Source organism: Mus musculus, chromosome 2, assembly GCF_000001635.26.
Source record: "Mus musculus strain C57BL/6J chromosome 2, GRCm38.p6 C57BL/6J".
NCBI classification, from domain to species: Eukaryota; Metazoa; Chordata; class Mammalia; order Rodentia; family Muridae; genus Mus; species Mus musculus.
The window spans coordinates 16917215-16935043 of record NC_000068.7 but is presented as its reverse complement, the minus strand read 5'-3'; the positions used below and the strand labels follow the sequence as shown (position 1 = coordinate 16935043).

At 37.9% G+C, this 17829-nt stretch overlaps 1 long non-coding RNA gene across 1 annotated transcript in view; it reads left to right on the top strand.

The window, feature by feature from the left end:
• The window catches only part of 4930515L03Rik (RIKEN cDNA 4930515L03 gene), a 95049-nt gene extending 78683 nt beyond the window's left edge, over positions 1-16366 (top strand). Inside the window, exons 3-4 of the long non-coding RNA NR_040632.1 lie at positions 8386-8435; positions 16088-16366. This is a non-coding gene — a long non-coding RNA (RIKEN cDNA 4930515L03 gene). The remainder of the gene's footprint in view (positions 1-8385; positions 8436-16087) is intronic.
• The last annotated feature ends 1463 nt before the right edge of the window (positions 16367-17829 follow it).

Below are 17829 nucleotides of genomic sequence, written 5' to 3'. Positions count from 1 at the left end.
AGTGTGTCCAGAAGGGCCTGGCTTTTCCTTTTGATGTGCCACTGGAGCATCTCAGAAGGAAGCTCATTTGCATGAAGACACCTTTGCATGCTCTATCAATATTCCACTGCCCTGGTTCTCTCAATATAAAACTCCTTAGGGTAAAATGTCTAAGGCTTTGATAGGTTCCAGAGTATCAGGGAATGTCCCATTAAAAACTATACTTGTATAGTTCAAGCTGTGAAGTCTCAGATATACTCTGAAATTTTAAGCTATGTGGAGAACCCAAGAGAGTAGGAAGGGTGAATCTTCAAAGTTTCTGTGGGTAGGTAGATGACATGCTGTGAATAATGAATGGTGATTACGGAAGAGGCTCAGGTCACCTGATCTTGCTGTTTTATGCAGGTACTCATATTTGATGTCCATGGTAACAGTTGCTGACATTGCCTGATAATGGGATCATTATGCTGAGCTAAATTGGTCACTTAGCTATGATGAGATTCAAAGTTCTGAACAAGTTCCTTAGAAGTACCTCCAAACCCTGCCAGCAAGATGGCTCAACAGCTGAAGGTGCTTGCCACTGAACCTGAGGACCAGAGTTCAATCCCTGGGTTCCACATGGTGGAAGGAGAGAACCAACTCCAACAAGTTTTTCTCTGTTCTGTCCACTCACACCACAGCAAGCAATGTAAATACAGAGCTACAAACAATAAATGTGTGTAATAAGTTAAAAGCATACCCCAAACAGCCAAGCACACAGAATGAGTCCAGAATCCTCAATTGCTGTACTTGGATATCTTGTGTTCTGAAACTGTGATTCTTAGCTGTCAGTGTTACTTGAGAAAGTGATGGAAATCTTTTTTTTTTAATTAGGTATTTTCCTTGTTTACATTTCCAATGCTATCCCAAAAGTCCCCCATAACCACCCTCACAAGCCCCTATCTACCTACTCCCCCTTTTTGGCCCTGGCGTTCCCTTGTACTGGGGCATATAAAGTTTGCATGACCAATGGGCCTCTCTTTGCAGTGATGGCCGACTAGGCCATCTTTTGATACATATGCAGCTAGAGACAAGAGCTCCGGGGTACTGGTTAGTTCATATTGTTGTTCCACCTATAGGTTTGCAGTTCCCTTTAGCTCCTTGGGTACTTTCTCTAGCTCCTCTATTGGGGGCCGTGTGACCCATCCAATAGCTGACTGTGATCATCCACTTCTGTGTTTGCTAAGCCCCGGCATAGATGGGAATCTTAAGAGGTGAGATTTAGCTTAAGGATGTAGGTAGGTCCCAGTGGTCTGACTTTGAAATTGGTATCTGGTTACAGCCCCATCTTCCCTCTCTGCTTCCTGAACACACTGTGAGGTGAGCAGCCTTCTCTTCCATATTCTTTCATGATGCTTTGCTTCGTTTTGGTCCAAATCATTGGAGGCAGGGATCATGCATGGACTTACATCTATAGAACCATGAGCTCAAACAAATCCCTCCTCCTTTGAGTTTGTGTCAGGTATTTTGACACGAGCACAAGAAGTTAATGCATCAACATAAGAATTATACTGTTAGGTGAGCATGGTAGACCATGTCTGGAATCTAAGGACTGTGTTTCGAGGGTGTGTACTGAGGCAGGACGGTCACCTCTGAATCTGAAGCCAGTTTGGGCTACATAGTGAAACAGATTATCTACTACCATACTCAGGTGGGTGGAGTCTAAATTTTCCAGCTGAACATACTGTGAAGTCAGAAAACTCTATTCCTTCTCTATATTGAAGGGAGTACAGAGTGAGAGATGGCTAGGTTAGTTATATCCTGCTTTAAAAATCAATCCTTATTTAGTGAATAAAGACTGGGACTGCATTTGCTACCATCACTGAATTGCTTGGCTCTAGTAGGTGTGACACAAGGACTCTGTGATCAAATGTTGTTTAGGATACAACAGTTACATCACTCACAGCCACTTGCTTTACAAAGTACCATGCCCTTAGGACAATTAGAGGACAGAACAAAACTGAAGGTCAAAGGTGCCTGCAGTGCAGAAAGTGTGCTATCTGTGTCAGGAGAGTATTTCCTTCGAGTTGGCACACACTATAGAGTTCATGATTCATCTTGCCATCAGGGGGCCACCTTCAGTGGCTTCGGGAGGGAAGTGGAAGGTAGACAATTACTCTTTCTTGTATACTTCTTGAAGAAGATTATCATAACCAAGGCTTGATTTTCAAGCATTTTTTTGTGTCCAATATTTCTGAGCTGTCATATCAATGTGGGCTAGATTTATCTACAAAGTGACCCTCCAGCTATATACAATCCAGTCGCCATAGGGTGTGTGAAAAAAAGGACTATGTGGAGAGAGTATTTCCTGTGCTAAATCAGTGTTTGACCTCTTGTTCTTTACAGGGCCCCTCCGTGGAATGCTGTGTGTATTCACTGGAGTAATAAATGTAAACACAATGCAGCTTTCAACTAAAACTTTATTTTGTCATAAATGACATAATGAATCACACTTGTGTGTCAGGGGTGGTGGTACACACTTTATTTTTCATTATTTAATCTATTTTTTCACTCCATATCTTATTCCCCCGCCTACCAACCTTCGACTGTTCCACATTCCATACCTCCACCCCACCCACCTGTCTCCATGAGGATGTCCCACCCCCATCCCACCTGACCTCTAAACTCTCTGGGGCCTCCATTCACTTAAGTGTTAGGTGTATCATCTCTGAATGAACACAGACCCAGAAGTCCTCTACTGTATGTATGTTGATGGCCTCATATCAGCTGGTGTATGCAACCTGTTTGGTGATCCAATGTTTGTGAGATCTCGGGAGTCCAGATTAATTGAGGCTGCTGATCCTCCTACAGGATCGCTCTTCTCCTTAGCTTCTTTCAGCCTTTCCCCAGTTAAACCACAGGGTTCTGCAACTTCTGTCCATTGGTTGGATGCTAATATCTGCATCTGACTCTTTCAGCCGCTTGTTGGGTCTGCCCGAGTGTGGTCATGTTATGTCCCCTTTTGTGAGTGCTCCATAGCCTCAATAATAGTGTCAGGCTTAGGGACCTCCCCTTGAGCTGGATCCCACTTTGGGCCTGTCACTAGACCTTCTTTTCCTCAGGCTTCTCTCCATTTCCATTCCTCTAATTCTTTCAGACAGGAGCAATTATGGGTCAAAGTTGTGACTGTGGGATGGCAACCCCATTCCTCACTTGATGTCCTGTCTTCCTGCTGGAGGTGGGCTCTGTAAGTTCCCTCTCCCTACTGTCAGGCATTTCATCTAAGGTCCATCACTTTGAGTCCTGAGAGTCTCTCAACTCCCAGGTCTCTGGTGCATTCTGGAGAGTCAGCCCAACCTCCTATCTCCCAAGGTTGCCTGTTTCCATTCTTTGTGCTGGCCCTCAGGACTTCAGTCCTTTTCCCTCACTCAATACCAGATCAGGTTCCCCTCTCCTCCCCTCCCTCCATCTACTTTCCCTCCCAGGTCCCTTCCTCCCTCTCCACTTGAGATAGCTTTCTTCTCTCTCCCAAGTGGGGCTGAGGTGTCATCACTTTGGCACTTCAGCTTGTTGACTTTTTGAGTTCTGTGGACGACTATATCTTGGGTATTCTGTACTTTTTTTTTTTTTTTTGGCTAATATCCACTTATTAGTGAGTATATATCATGCATGTCCTTTTGGGTCGGAGTTACATCACTCAGTATGATATTTTCTAGTTCCATCCATTTGCCTGCAAAACTCAGATTGTCCTTGTTATTAATAGTTAAGCAGTATTCCAACTGTGTAAATGAACCACATTTTCTGTGTACATTCTTCTGTCTTGGAACATCTAGGTTGTTTCCAGATTTTGGCTATCACAAATAAGGCTGCTATGAACATAGTGGAACATGTGCCTCTGTGGCATGGTGGGGCTTCTTTCAGATATATTGCCAAGAGTGGTATAGCTGGGTCTTCAGGTAAATGTATTTCCAATTTTTCTGAGGAACCTCCAAATTGATTTCAAACTAAAACTTTATTTTGTCAAAATGACACAATGAATCATACTTGTGTGTCACGGGAAGTGGTGCATACTTTAAGCCCACACTTGAGAGGCATATAAACTCAGGAAGATCAGGAGTTCAAAGTCACCCTCAGCTAGGTGTTAAGTTCAAGGCCAGGTATGGCTAAGAGAGAAATTTTATTAGGAAGCAATACTAACACAGAAACAAAACAAAACACGTTGTAGTTGTATTTTTCCTAAGATACAAATGAAAAGCAATGCATATAAGTGTGGGTTTATTACAATATTCAAAAGGAGACAAAGAAACAGTATATGTTTTGGGGTAAGGATCCAGAAAGGAGGAAAGAGGACATGTATATGGTGGTGACAGAGGACATGAAGCTGCTTTTCTAGTTCACCTCTGTCACATTTTTCTCACTTGTGTAATTAAAAAGCAACTGGAGCTGAGACTTCACTGAGGCACTTTGACCCTTTGTGCCTTAGTTCTGGGCACCATTCGATAGACTCCTATTAGCATTTAGTAAGGAACAGTTGCCCTACACTGAATTTGTAGAGTTCCAGTTTCACAGTCCAGCCTCATTATTTTCTGGTTATGTGTTCTAGTGAAGGACATTACTACAATTTCTCAACTCTAGCACCTTTTCTTCAGAGGCATATTTTTATGGTAGCTATTTCAGAGCAATTCTGCAAAAGGAAAATGAGATATTCAGCCTGATGGTTGCTATATAAAATGTAGATTAATCTTTACAGAATATACTGTGATTTTGACACTGACGTATTTAAGAATCTTTTCCCCTTTATGTGATCTCACATTTATATGCTTAACCGAAAAGAGGTAGAGTGGTCTGTTTTCCATTGTCTGTTCTATTTCTGTTCCCAAGGCTGAACAATGTACAAGATAAGAGCTTTATTTAGTACACAGCTTTGCAGGCTGAAAGTTTAAGTGACACAGTGCTGACTTTGTGAGCCCCTCCCCTTCAGCTGCTTTATAACATGGCAGATTCATGGAAGACATTTGTGAAAAGAAGAGATTACACAGCAAAGGAGAAACCCAGAGAGTTAGCAGGGGTTACAAATTACACTTTCATAACAACCGTTTTCTCAGGAACTAAGTATAGTCTTCCCAAATATCAATTCTTTAAAAATCATACTCCTGCCCTAAAGACATAAGAACCTATCACTATCCTTATCTCTTAGAGACCTCATATTACCACACTAGAGAACCAAGTGTCTGACATATGAGTGATACCTTAGGGAATACACTTAATGTACATCCACAGATAGCAACAATCAACTGGGTGAACAAAGTGTCTAGAAATGAACTCCACCTTGCCAGGCTTAAGCATACAAATCATAAAGACAGGAATCAGAGTGTCACTTAAGAAATAGACTCCATTCCTTAATTGTCACCTAAATTCAAAGTGCTTATTTAATAAATGCCTTGAAGATTCACAAAGAAGATTATTTTCCCATGGTTTATTAGGGCTTTTAAGATTCTTCCATTCTGGAATGTTAGATATTTAGAACCATAATGCCCTGTGGTTGCCTCTAACCTCAACACGTATGTGTATCCATACATGTATGGACATATGCACACATACACATACATAAAAAAGGTTGGATAAAAATAATAGGTCCAGTGTCAGTAGTGTTCCTTAATTTCTTTCTCATTTTCATTAATGTAAGAAAATGCTATGTATCAGGGTATAATGTGAGTTAACACAGATCATGAAGTCAGGAGTAAGGCTATTTTCTTGTGACATCTTTTTTTTTTTTTTTTTAACATGCTGATGTTTATATTCCACGGAATGCATTTCCTGCTTCAGACTACATAGGGGAATTGCTTTAGCATTGTGTCATTGGGGAAATCCATTCCTCACATTAGTTCTTTCTGCCATGTTTGAGCCTATTTTCTTTTTGTCCTTTTAGGGACTGTCAATAGTGGAGTGTCCCTTGCCTAGGGTGTCCACAATACAGTGTGACAGGAGAAAAAAAGTCAACAGATTGCTGAGTCACAATGAATCATTACTACAAAAACTATGCTTCCTTAGAATGAACAGATAAACCCAAACCAAATTAAACTACTTAGAGTATTTAGGAGCTAGAACATTCTAAGGTTTGAAATAAAATTATGTGCTTGTAGTAAATACTATCAAGAAAATGAAGATGACTAGTTAGGGGAAAAGTTTCGTTTGACTACCTTTTCTTTTTTTACTCTGATGTTATATTATACACTGGTGGACATAAAGAGTAATATCAACAAAGTCCGTGGTACTCATATCACCATTTTGATATTAATATTTTTATTGTACAATGAGATAATTTCATGTCTTCCTAAATATGATCTACTACCAGTGTCTATCTTTAGGAAAAGGTAATACAAAGACAGAGTTATCATTTCTGTCCAATATCAGACAGTAATTTGGCTTAAGAATTTTTGGCTAGGTCAGTTTATTATTTACTTCCAGAAGTCCTCTACCATCACATCAATATGGTTTGACCCAATATGTGTTTGTTTGTTAATAAATGATGGTGCTTTCTGAGAGTTTGATATCAAGCAAATCCTTGTTTTCAAGAAGAAGAAAGGTTAATGGTTAACTGCACACCCACTTGATAAAATGCATCAGTCTGTTATTATTCACATGTGTATCTTAACAAGTACTTTTGGGGTGTGTGTGTGTGTTTGTGTGTGTGTGTGTGTGTGTGTGTGTGTGTGTGTGTGTGTGTGTGTGAGAGAGAGAGAGAGAGAGAGAGAGAGATGTCTATGTGTGGGGCCGATTATGGCATAGCATGAATTTCAGGTCAGAAGCAACTTTATGGTGCTGATTCTTTTCTGACATATTTATGCATGTTATGGGACTCCAACTCAAGCTATTAGGCTTGTGTATCAAGTGCCATTATCCACTGGGCCATCATGAAGCCTTTAATAACCACTTTTAAAGATAGAATACTCAGAGATATATGGCAGTACACATCTAGAAACCCAGCACTGGGGAGGCCAAGATCAAGAAGGTTGACTCAAAACAATAATAAATAAGTTAAAAACTAAAGTTACAAGGAGAAAATATGGTCAAAATATATTGTATGAGAAAAATAATAAAAATTTAAAAACAAAGCTACAGCTACATACAGACAAATGCAGCCAGTTTGCCTTTTGCAGTTATGATACTTATATAAACATGTGTTAGTAGTGACAGAAAAGTAAGGGTCTATAGAAGCAGAGAGATTGAGGTTATTATAATGTTGATTACACAGTACCAACTGTAAATGGTACTGAGTTGAAAATAAATAACATTGGGTCTTTGTCAAGTGGTTTTCTATATGAAATGTCAAACTTTAGCATCACATTCTCATTGTAGCATTGTCTCGAGCTGAGCAAGCTTCCCTGGACAATGGTATTGGAAGGCTCCATAGGACTATTATTCTCTGGAGTAGTTCAAGCAAGCCCTACCTTCCTCAGTCCTTGTTTCTCTCCTTTGATATTGGAGCATGAGGAATTTTAATGGGACAAAGTAAAGCAGGATTCCATTGTAATAGTAATTGCTCATAATAAGGATGATTTGTGTTGTGAAAGCTGAGATGAAACTACCTTTCAGATGAATCTTATCGAAAGTGCTAGGCCATCATGGCCTAAAGTGGGGAGTGGGGAGTAAGCCTTCAGATCTTAGGAAGAACTTGGTTAGGAGAGACAGCCATTGTGGACGTCATGGTGTGGATGCTGGAAGGAAAGAACACTTAATTTCCTTCATGCTCCAGATTATGAAAAGTATGACACCTTACCAAAGGTAGCATGTATGGTCCTGAAAGGGAGACAACACTCAATTCTAATAACAGTTTCTGAGTCTTAGAGACAGTGTGTGTGTGTGTGTGTGTGTGTGTGTGTGTGCATGTGTTTGTGAAGGTGCATAAATTTGACATTGAGTTACCTAGCCTGCATTCAGAAGGTAAAATGCAGAAAGGCATTAGATGAACAGCAAGATTATTTGCATCTGACTGTCAAAAGGAACTGGGTTTACTCACAGCTGTGTGGAGAAGGAAGGACTCAACTCTTTATGAGTTGCAGAGTTCCTTACCAAGTCTCTAGAGAAAGGTTCAAGAGTAAGGCTTGATTTTTGTGAGAAAGTCCAGTAGCCAGAGTGTCTGTAACATAACACTAACTCCATAATATCCAAGCTATTCCTTCTCTTATGGTTTCATACAAATATACAGCATTCTGCTTATAATTTCCAATTTCAAAGTTTTGAACTGCATTGTTGCAAGGAAAATTTAAAATTGAATGAACTATCTATTGTATCCTGTCATCAAAATATGTAAATTCATTATGTTTGCTGTTTGGTAATTAGTCATGATCACTTCTGTCCTGATATTGTTCAAACTTACTGGTCTGTCTAATGTTCTAAATTCTTCCATATTTGTTTTCTTCTCAGATTTACAGAAAGGATTTCTATCTACTAAGATGACACTGCCTCTTACTCAAGTAGGTTGGATTAAACACAGATATAAATGTGCTAACATTACATCACCAGTTCTCCTAAGAGAAAGCACGTTTCAGATTCCTAAGCAACTACTATCTTCTTGAGGGATAATGAAGGAAGATTTAAAGGTTACCAGTCTTAGGAGGATTGGGAAATATGCATATCAATCACCCAAAACCAGCTATGTCTGTGGACTCTCAGACTTCAGGACTGAGCTGACAAAAGAACCTGCACTTCTGCACATAAAGTTTCACTTTAAGTCACAGCTTGCTCTGTAGATAGTTCTATTCCTGAAAAAAATAGCTTACCTGTACAAGGCCATCATTTTTTAAAGCAAGATATGCCTGGTGTTCTAAATATTCTATCTGTGAGTCTTAGTATCATTACTGTTCCCTTAGCTACAGATATCATGAGTGTTTCAGACAGGAATTTTACAGTGGCCTTCCATGGACATTTGATCCTCTTGTCTTTTGAGTTTATTCTATTTTACTTTATTTTATTTTTTTTCCCTGTTACGTAGTAAAATCACAGGGATGCAGAGAGGGATGCATGGAGGGTTTCTTCTCATGGATAGGTAGGCAATGAAACTCCTTGACTCCTCATACTTGGTCTTGAGGATTTTAGAGCAGATTTTCTAAGACATTGAAGGGCAGGGAGAAGGGATAGACAGTGGGTTGGTTTTGTTGTTGTTGTTGTGAATTTCAGTACCGAATAAATGCTACTTTAAGAAGTGTGTAATAGCTACTTTTTAGAAGTGTGTAATAGCTTTTTATCCCACACCTCAGGATTCAGTGGACATGTGAATAGAGAGGAACGAGATAGGGGTTAGATTAGATATAGGAAAAAAAGTCTCATAACCTGGAAGCTTTATATACATAAAACAAAGCTCAGTAGATCATGGCCAATTCCAGAAGAGTACTGAGACTTCATTTGTAGATCAAAAGACCTTTACAGAAAAACACAAGTTTCTAGACAAGAAAACAAGTCTCCTGTCACTTCTTTAAAAACAAAAAAATCCAAAAAACCAGAACAGTAGTTCTGATTCAGGTGAATTTCAGTAACTTGATGATTCATGAGAAGAAAGACTAGAATAGCATGCTAGCACTTGTATAGTGATTAATGAGTCATGCATCTATTTTGTTTATAACCCCACACACTTTTGGGAAGTGAATGATGGATTTGTAAAGATTTTATACCATTTATATACCTTCATCAACCTGAATTGTAATGAACCTGGAGAACAATGACAAATAATGCGGTCCCATTTTTCTCATTTTTGTGTTTAGTATTAAAAAATATAAATGTATTCACTGGGGATATTCAAGCCTCAGTGCTTTAAGACAGAGGCTCAGGAATCAGCTATAGAAATATCAGAAAAGCCATAGAAGATATTTCGTTAACATCCTAAAAGCAGTGTAGAATTACAAAGAACAACAGCTAGAAAAGTTGGTACCTAAGTAACTCAGTGTGAAATTCCCAGGCAGTTGGCAGAACAGCTATTCATCTAGCTAAATAGCATGCTGACCATACAATAAAACTAGTCTACAGGTTGACTGACTCATGGGTGTACCTGCAACTACCTCAATTTCCATGGCACTTCAGGGTCTGTGAGATCCTGGAAAAAAATAAAAAGGGAAAAGTTAGAATTGGTTAGAAATCAATGGAAATCACAGCATTTATATGTGGTGGAGGGGGGGTGGAGTGGGGGTGTGTGTGCTGGTGCTGGTGCGGGTAGAGAATCCAAGAAGAAATGTTGCAAATTTGCATTCAATTGGGCTTATTGGGCTCTTGTAGCTAAATGGTGGTAGAAGCAAATTTTTCTTATTTGACAATAATTTTAAGTTTACAATTAGCAAATGTATATTTTTGCAGAGATAAGTGGTTCAGTAAAGACTCTATCTGGGGAGTTTATATACTACTGGGCCAGATTAAAAGATTTACTAGAGGTGTATAAAGCAGAGTTCTGGTCTCTTCTTAGTCATCAATGAATGCCAATTAAGTAGAACAAGCAAGCCAATGAGTCAAAGTCTGTAAGTCAAATACTGTGTGAGACTAGGCTCTGCTTTACCCTTCTGATCAGAGCCTCTGAAACTTCTTCCCACTTAAAATTTCTTCTGCTCTCTCCCACCAATTTTATGCAACCCCAAGTGTACAGGCTTAGAAAGTCAGTACACAAATTTTTATTGTAAATAAAAATTAGAGAAATTTATTTCAAAATAAGTATTTAAATTTTATATAATATATCATTAATTAAAGATGGATGGGAATTTATATACTGAAAGATAGATAAGGTTGATATTTTTACATAAAGAATTGAATCTTGCTGATTACTCAATAGGGAAAAACAGAATATCTTCAGTGTGTTCTAGAATTGTTTGATATTTTGATTTTTAATTATTAATTATGAAAATGACACTTTGCACAAATAGGTAGTTTTAAAATGGCAGAAGTATGCTTAGAGCCATTTAATGAGTTATTAGAAATTCCTTAATAATCCCCAATCAAAAATTCACTTAATGGTTCAAGTCAGTAACTCAAACAGCAGGTTTTAAAATGAGATATTCTAACATCACAAAATCCAAAGATATTATAAGTTGATGTACTCTGAAGATCAATGGTAGAAAAATATTAAAAGCCCTTATTTTCCACAAAACATATCATTTTACTACTTAAGAACATAAAACTGACTATTCAGAAAAATTTGCAACTTTTAACAAACATAAGTGCCTAATCTAAGTCTACAAACACTGTCTCAGTGTCTCAGACACTGTCTCTGGCTTCTTGTGGTGGGAAGACAGCATGCCCAGTACACAGTGCAAGTCATCTGTGTTTAGAACCAAGGCTGCAGTGGAGCTGTACCATGTCACACAGATGAACACTGTCGCAAACATCAGATACTCTCTATACATAGTATTTTGAATTAAATTTAAGTCCTTGGCATTCAGAAACCTTTAGTGAGGTGGAATTTTTCATGACTCATATATTTAGTTGCATGACCCTATGTAGTTGTACACTTACATGACTATGACCCTCACACAGTACAAGAAGCTGTGATCAATGTTGGCTTTCTCATCAGAGAAATTCAAATCTGTTCTTTATTTCTTTATTATTTGGAGTAACTTGTAAAAATTTTTATTCTCTTGGACACCATATATAACATTGAAAAGAAGCAATGTTTAAGAAGAATTTCTCATCAGAATCATTATTATTTTGTAAGTTTTGTTTGTGCATGATGTTTGTGTAGCTCAGCACTCATGCCAAGTCTTAAAACTGGAGGGCAGAGGACAGCTTTGTGGAGTTGGTTTTTGGTTTTGTTTGTTTGTTTGTTTGTTTGTTGTGGTTTTTCGAGACAGGGTTTCTCTATATAGCCCTGGCTGTCCTGGAACTCACTTTGTAGACCAGGCTGGCCTTGAACTCAGAAATCCACCTGCCTCTGCCTCCCTAGTACTGGGATTACAGGCGTGCACCACCACACCCGTTGTGGAGTTGGTTCTTGTCACATTGACATGGGTTCTTGGAACAGAAATTGGGTCACCAAGCTTGTGAAGTCAATGTCACTCACGTAGAGAAATGGCATTGACAATTGTGGCTGTGATCTAGACCCTTTGCTACCAAATATCCTTGTGTGGTCACGCACATAGTTTGTGCCTGTGGGCATATACTAGTGGCCAACCTTACTTACTGTGTATACACGATGTTGCTATATTTTCATTGAATGTATTTCAGTTTTGTGAGGTAGCAGAGGATGTGGATGGAGTAACAGGCTTTTTAAAAAATAAAATAGCTGTCTCTTGTGAGACTATGCCAGGGCCTAGCAAACACAGAAGTGGATGCTCACAGTCAGCTATTGGATGGATCACAGGGCCCCCAATAGAGGAGCTAGAGAAAGTACCCAAGGAGCTAAAGGGAACTGCAACCCTATAGGTGGAACAACAATATGAACTAACCAGTACCCCGGAGCTCTTGTCTGTAGCTGCATATGTATCAAAAGATGGCCTAGTCGGCCATCATTGGAAAGAGAGGCCCATTGGACTTGCAAACTTTATATGCCCCAGTACAGGGGAACGAACGCCAGGGCCAAAAAGTGGGAGTGGATGGGTAGGGGAATGGGGGAGAGGGTATGGGGGACTTTTGGGATAGCATTGGAAATGTAAATGAGGAAAATACCTAATAAAAATATTAAAAAAATAAAAAAATAAAAATAATATAGATAACCAAGGAATTCTGGGAAAATGCACAGTCCCTTACACACAAAGTTAATACAGATCAAATGCAACAAAGCCTGCTTGTTTCTGCAGTCTCCTAGTTGCTCTCAGTATCTCTTTAGGGGAATAATTGCCAGTTTGACTAACAACTTTGCTTGGTTGTTTCTATGTATCTGTTTTTCATTCTTCCTTAAAGGAAGACATTATTGTAGAAGTGGGCCAACCTTGCCATAATCCACAAAAAAGTCATATATTCTTTCAGTTATATTTAAGGCACAATCCAAACCTTCAGTTATTCTATCTATCTCTCTATCTCTCTATCTCTCCTTCTATCATCTATTTATCTATCATCTATCTATCTATCTATCTATCTATCTATCTATCTATCTATCTATCTATCTATGTTGGTGTTTTGAGACAGTGTTTCTCTGTGTAGCTCTAGCTGTCTTGGAACTCACTCTATAGACCTGGCTGGCCTTGAACTCAGAGATCCACCTACCCCTGCCTCCTGAATTCTAGGATTAAAGGAGTGCACCACTATGACCACATGAGCTGTAGATTTTTAAATGTTTGAGAAATGTATATATGAATAGTCTTACTTGTTAGAAGCAAACATTAAAACAGGTTACTAGTGTTCTTGGTAATACCCTAAGACAGCAATAACAGAACCCTTCTGTTTTAAAGTAAGACTGGGACTCTACTTAAGAGTTGTAATGCTTGTTTTTGTTTGTTTGTTTGTTTTAACTTGAATACTTTTTTAAACTTAAGAAGATCTTGAACTTAGTCTAACCTTCTATTAACTGGTAATTAATTGCATTTTCCATAATCCCGTTCTTTAATTTCTTTTACCTTTGAGGATTCTAGACTTGTAAAATATAGAAAAAGCATAGAATGTCAGAAAGGCTGTACAACTCTATAAATTCACTGGAAGTCAATAAAGTGTATAATTGTAAATATATCAATAAATTTTAATCATATGTAAATTATACCTCAGTAGAGCCTCTGGCAATATTTCAGGTTTTTCAATGTGGAAACTTTCTTAGTATGCTATTGTTTTTTGCACATGTGAAACATATTTCTAATAGCTGCATTGAGGTATAACATTTATCTTCAAAATCACTCATTGTGTGTGCACAGGTCAATAACTTTCAGACTTACTGTGTCTATATGTTTGTATAGCTACGGAATCCATTCCCAATTTCAGTTAATGAAGAATGCCACTTAGATTTGAAATTAGTTTGCTATTTCACTGAATTCTTGCTATTATAGTGACCAAATGCAAGGGTTCATTATACCCCTGTCTTGCTTACATCTATTGTTCTGTAATCATTCATTAAGTGATCTTTTAATAAAAGGATTAATGTCTGAGATAGCTCAGTGTTGAGACTGCTATTTGGCTTCTTACTATTGTCAGATGGGTGCCTCATGAGAGTCATATGCCCTAATAAGTTGACTGTGGATCTTCATTTAATTCAACTTTGCAAGATTTCTTCTTTGCTTAGAAAATGGGTAGAAAAAAAAAGAAATTAGGGTTATTACACCTTAGATTTCCTTTGAAGGGAAGAGAAAATGAGTGGGCGAGACAGACCAGGTTTTCCTTATTATGTTTCTTGCTTGTTTGTGAATTCCTCAAGGAACAAAACTCTGAAACAATTCCTGCAGTGTCTAAAACAAATAAACTGGGCTGTGCAGTATGCCAAAGATTTCCACATATTTGTGGTATTCTTATAAAAGAGAGACAGAGAAACAGAAAGGAGGGAAATGGTTTGATTTAATTAAAGGAAAAGCAGGTCTGAAGACACAATTTTCAGTGAACATCCTGCATCTTGCCTCAAAAACTTGTATCAGTGATGAATGATTCTGAGTTAAAGATTCTCTCCTTTTCTTGTCTCATGTCCTGCCACATTAAATACCACATGTGTGTAAAAAGGACACACCCAGCTCTTTAGCCACTCCTTTTTATCCAGATGTACTAATGACCTAGTCAGAACTCCCTGCTGGCACCACTTACACACTGGTAATCACACTAAACAATAGTATGATTTTGGTATAATTAACACACCATAAAATTCACTTAAACTCTAAAATCAGCACTTAACATAGATTTGTGTAGTCATCATACCACACAGTCAAATCTAAAACATTTCACCACCCTTAAGAGAAATCTTGTATTAATTTTAATAATTATGATTTTATTCACATATTTTTCTCTAACTTTGCTCTACAAGAAACTAGTAGACTACTTTTCTCTGCATATAGTTTCCATTTCTGTACTATTTATCCTTTTTGTATGTAAATAGTATTTTGTTATAAAGAAAGCCAAATAGTGATGGAAAGGCTTATATTCTCTTTCTTTGTGTATATCTCTCTCTGTCTTTGACTCTCTCTGTGTCTTTGTCTCAGTCTCTCTCTCTCTCTCTCTCTCTCTCTCTCTCTCACACACACACACACACACACACTGCTGTTTTCTGAACTATAGCACAATATCTGAGATTTACTCTTATAAAGGAAAGAAGTTTATTTAGCTCATAATTCTGGAAACTGAAAAGTCAAATGGCATGGTGATGGTAGCCACAATAACAAAATACTTTCACCTTTCCAAAAATTAACTAAGTCTGAAAGCGCAGGTGCCCAGGCAGTAAAGAGTTAATCATCTTTTAGACAGCCTCTTACAACAACTGCCTGGATGACAATCAAAGTTCAGTCTGAGTTTGGGAGGCTACAAAGCATGCCCTAACACCACCCCCTCTTCTGAATATTTGAAAATGCACTTTTATTCCTCTATGAGAAGAAAAAGTAGGCATAAGGGTCTTTATATTTAGCATTTCAACAAATGACCAAACCTTTCCAAATGGCTACAATATCTGCAGCCCCATTGGTACTGTTTGGGGCTACTAATTCTATTATCTTTTAACCAAAATTTTGCCTCTCCAATTATACATTCCAGTCTAAGAAATTATATTTTATTTTAGCCTTCATTTTTGGTTACCTATTTATAGCTCAGCATACTTCAAACATCCTGGTATACCTTTCTACTTGTGTATCTCTGTGTGATGCTTTTAAAACACTGCCTTTGCCTGAATCCCTTAAAAAGCAAGGGAACAAGTTCGTGGCCTTCATGCTTGATGCAGCCTAATCCTTCCCTATGACATGTTCAGTGCATCAAAGCTATAATAAAAATAAGGAGGCCTATTTAAATAACAGTATTTTTCAGGCTGTCAGCAAGACCAATTCAGAAATAAAAGTTATATAAGCTGTTACCTAAGTAAAGTCATCTTTAAAATATATTGAGTGGCATTTCAGCTACTGGAGTTTGGTCTACCAAAAGCCATAAACAATAGAAGGGTAATAAACTCCAGGATGTAGGTTCACTATTTCTTCTTTTCCACTGAAATGAAATAAAAGTTAAAAAAAATACTAATAAACTTTCTTCTTTTTTTTTTCTATAGGCCAGAAGTCTCTGTACTATAGAAATAAATGAAGAACAGAATCATCTGAGCATTTTCTCACTCGTCCAAGTGGTTTCTACTACTTATCTCTCTCTGAAGGAATCGTCCTAAAGTGATTGCTTTTTTATTAAGGCAAACTTGATCTAGGGACATTATTGTCTGTTATGCAACCAACAGATCCATATATCAAGGACTATGGTGATATCAAGACAGGCAGAACTATGCAAGAACTGGGATGCAGGACCACGGATTTATTAATACAAATATTTTGTAATTTCACATGTTTCTGTCTATTCCTTGTACCAGGGATATCTTAACTCTCATATCATTTGACAGCAATTGCATCGTGGCTGCTTGAAAAGTTAATTAGGATTCCTCATCCTTCTAAAATCCAGATTTAGGAGCCAGGTAGATATAGAGTGACTGGATATCTCTTCAGTTTTCATATTTTTAGATAATTATGTTCATGCAATTAATCAATTAATACTACATATTATTTTAAACTACTAGTTTCTTCTTAATATATTTTAGGTAACATTTAGCATCATTATATCCTTTTGAGAAACAGTAGTATATAATATACATTTTATGTATGAATATTAAATAATTTTTAAATTTCCTTATTACTTCAAAGACATATACACTATATATACTTATGTATGCATACAAATATGATAAGTGATTCATGGTTGCACAACATACATGCATACATATTTAGATAAAAACTTATAGGACATAGTAAATAAAAATACAGAATCACTGATGAAGTCCATTTTTAATATTTTAGTATATAATATCAACTCCATCCTTTTTTCAAAAACTGCATTCCTGTCTTTTGTGTATTAGAACACATATTTCTTTATATTTACTTAAAATGAGCTTTTCCATGTTCGTTGATGATGATATTCTATGTCATTTTATTGTAGAGGTCTTATTTCTCTTACTTATCAAGATCACTAGTGCTGATCATAAATTAGAATCAAAGCAAGCCTTCAGTTTTTAATCATCTAGGCAGCCATGTTTTGTATATGTGAAGGGTATTCAATTCCCATTTTTACTGCTGAGGAGGTATAGACTCAGGGGAAGTAGGTCACTTGTGGGAAGCCACATGTGCCGTTGCAGAGTGGCACTGACTACTGCTGGCCACCACGCATAAGTTTGAACAAACAACCAATGTATACATATGCAGTAAAGTTTTTTGCAAAGACACTGCCTGGCCCGGGCATGATAATGAGGCTTTGAGAGTATAACCAATCAGATGTGAGACATGCAAATGAGGTATGATAATGAGGCTCTGTGAGGTACAAAGAGAGAGTAGCCAATCAGATGAGGAACATGCAAATGAGGCTTAGTGCATAACCAATCTGGGTGTGAGACACGCCTCTCCTAGGCCTATATAAGCAGCACCGGTTCTGGGCTCGGGGTCTCTTCGCCTCTGCAATCAAGCTCTCCCAATAAACGTGTGCAGAAGGATCCTGTTGCAGCGTCGTTACTGCTGGCCAGTTTGGCATGCGCAAGAGTCACTCCTCCTCAAGTCCTGGAAACTCACAAGGTGCCCAGATTTGCATTACTTGAGCAGAGAGAAATTTCATCTGCTGACTCTGTGTTCTTCATCACATGGGCATACCTCATTTTTTCAGGTATGTAGTGGTCATGATTTTAGCCTGTTGGGACAGATGTTCTAGCTACTTTGGAGGCAAACTTCTGTATTCATTGGGTTTGGAAATTATGATGATGAAGGT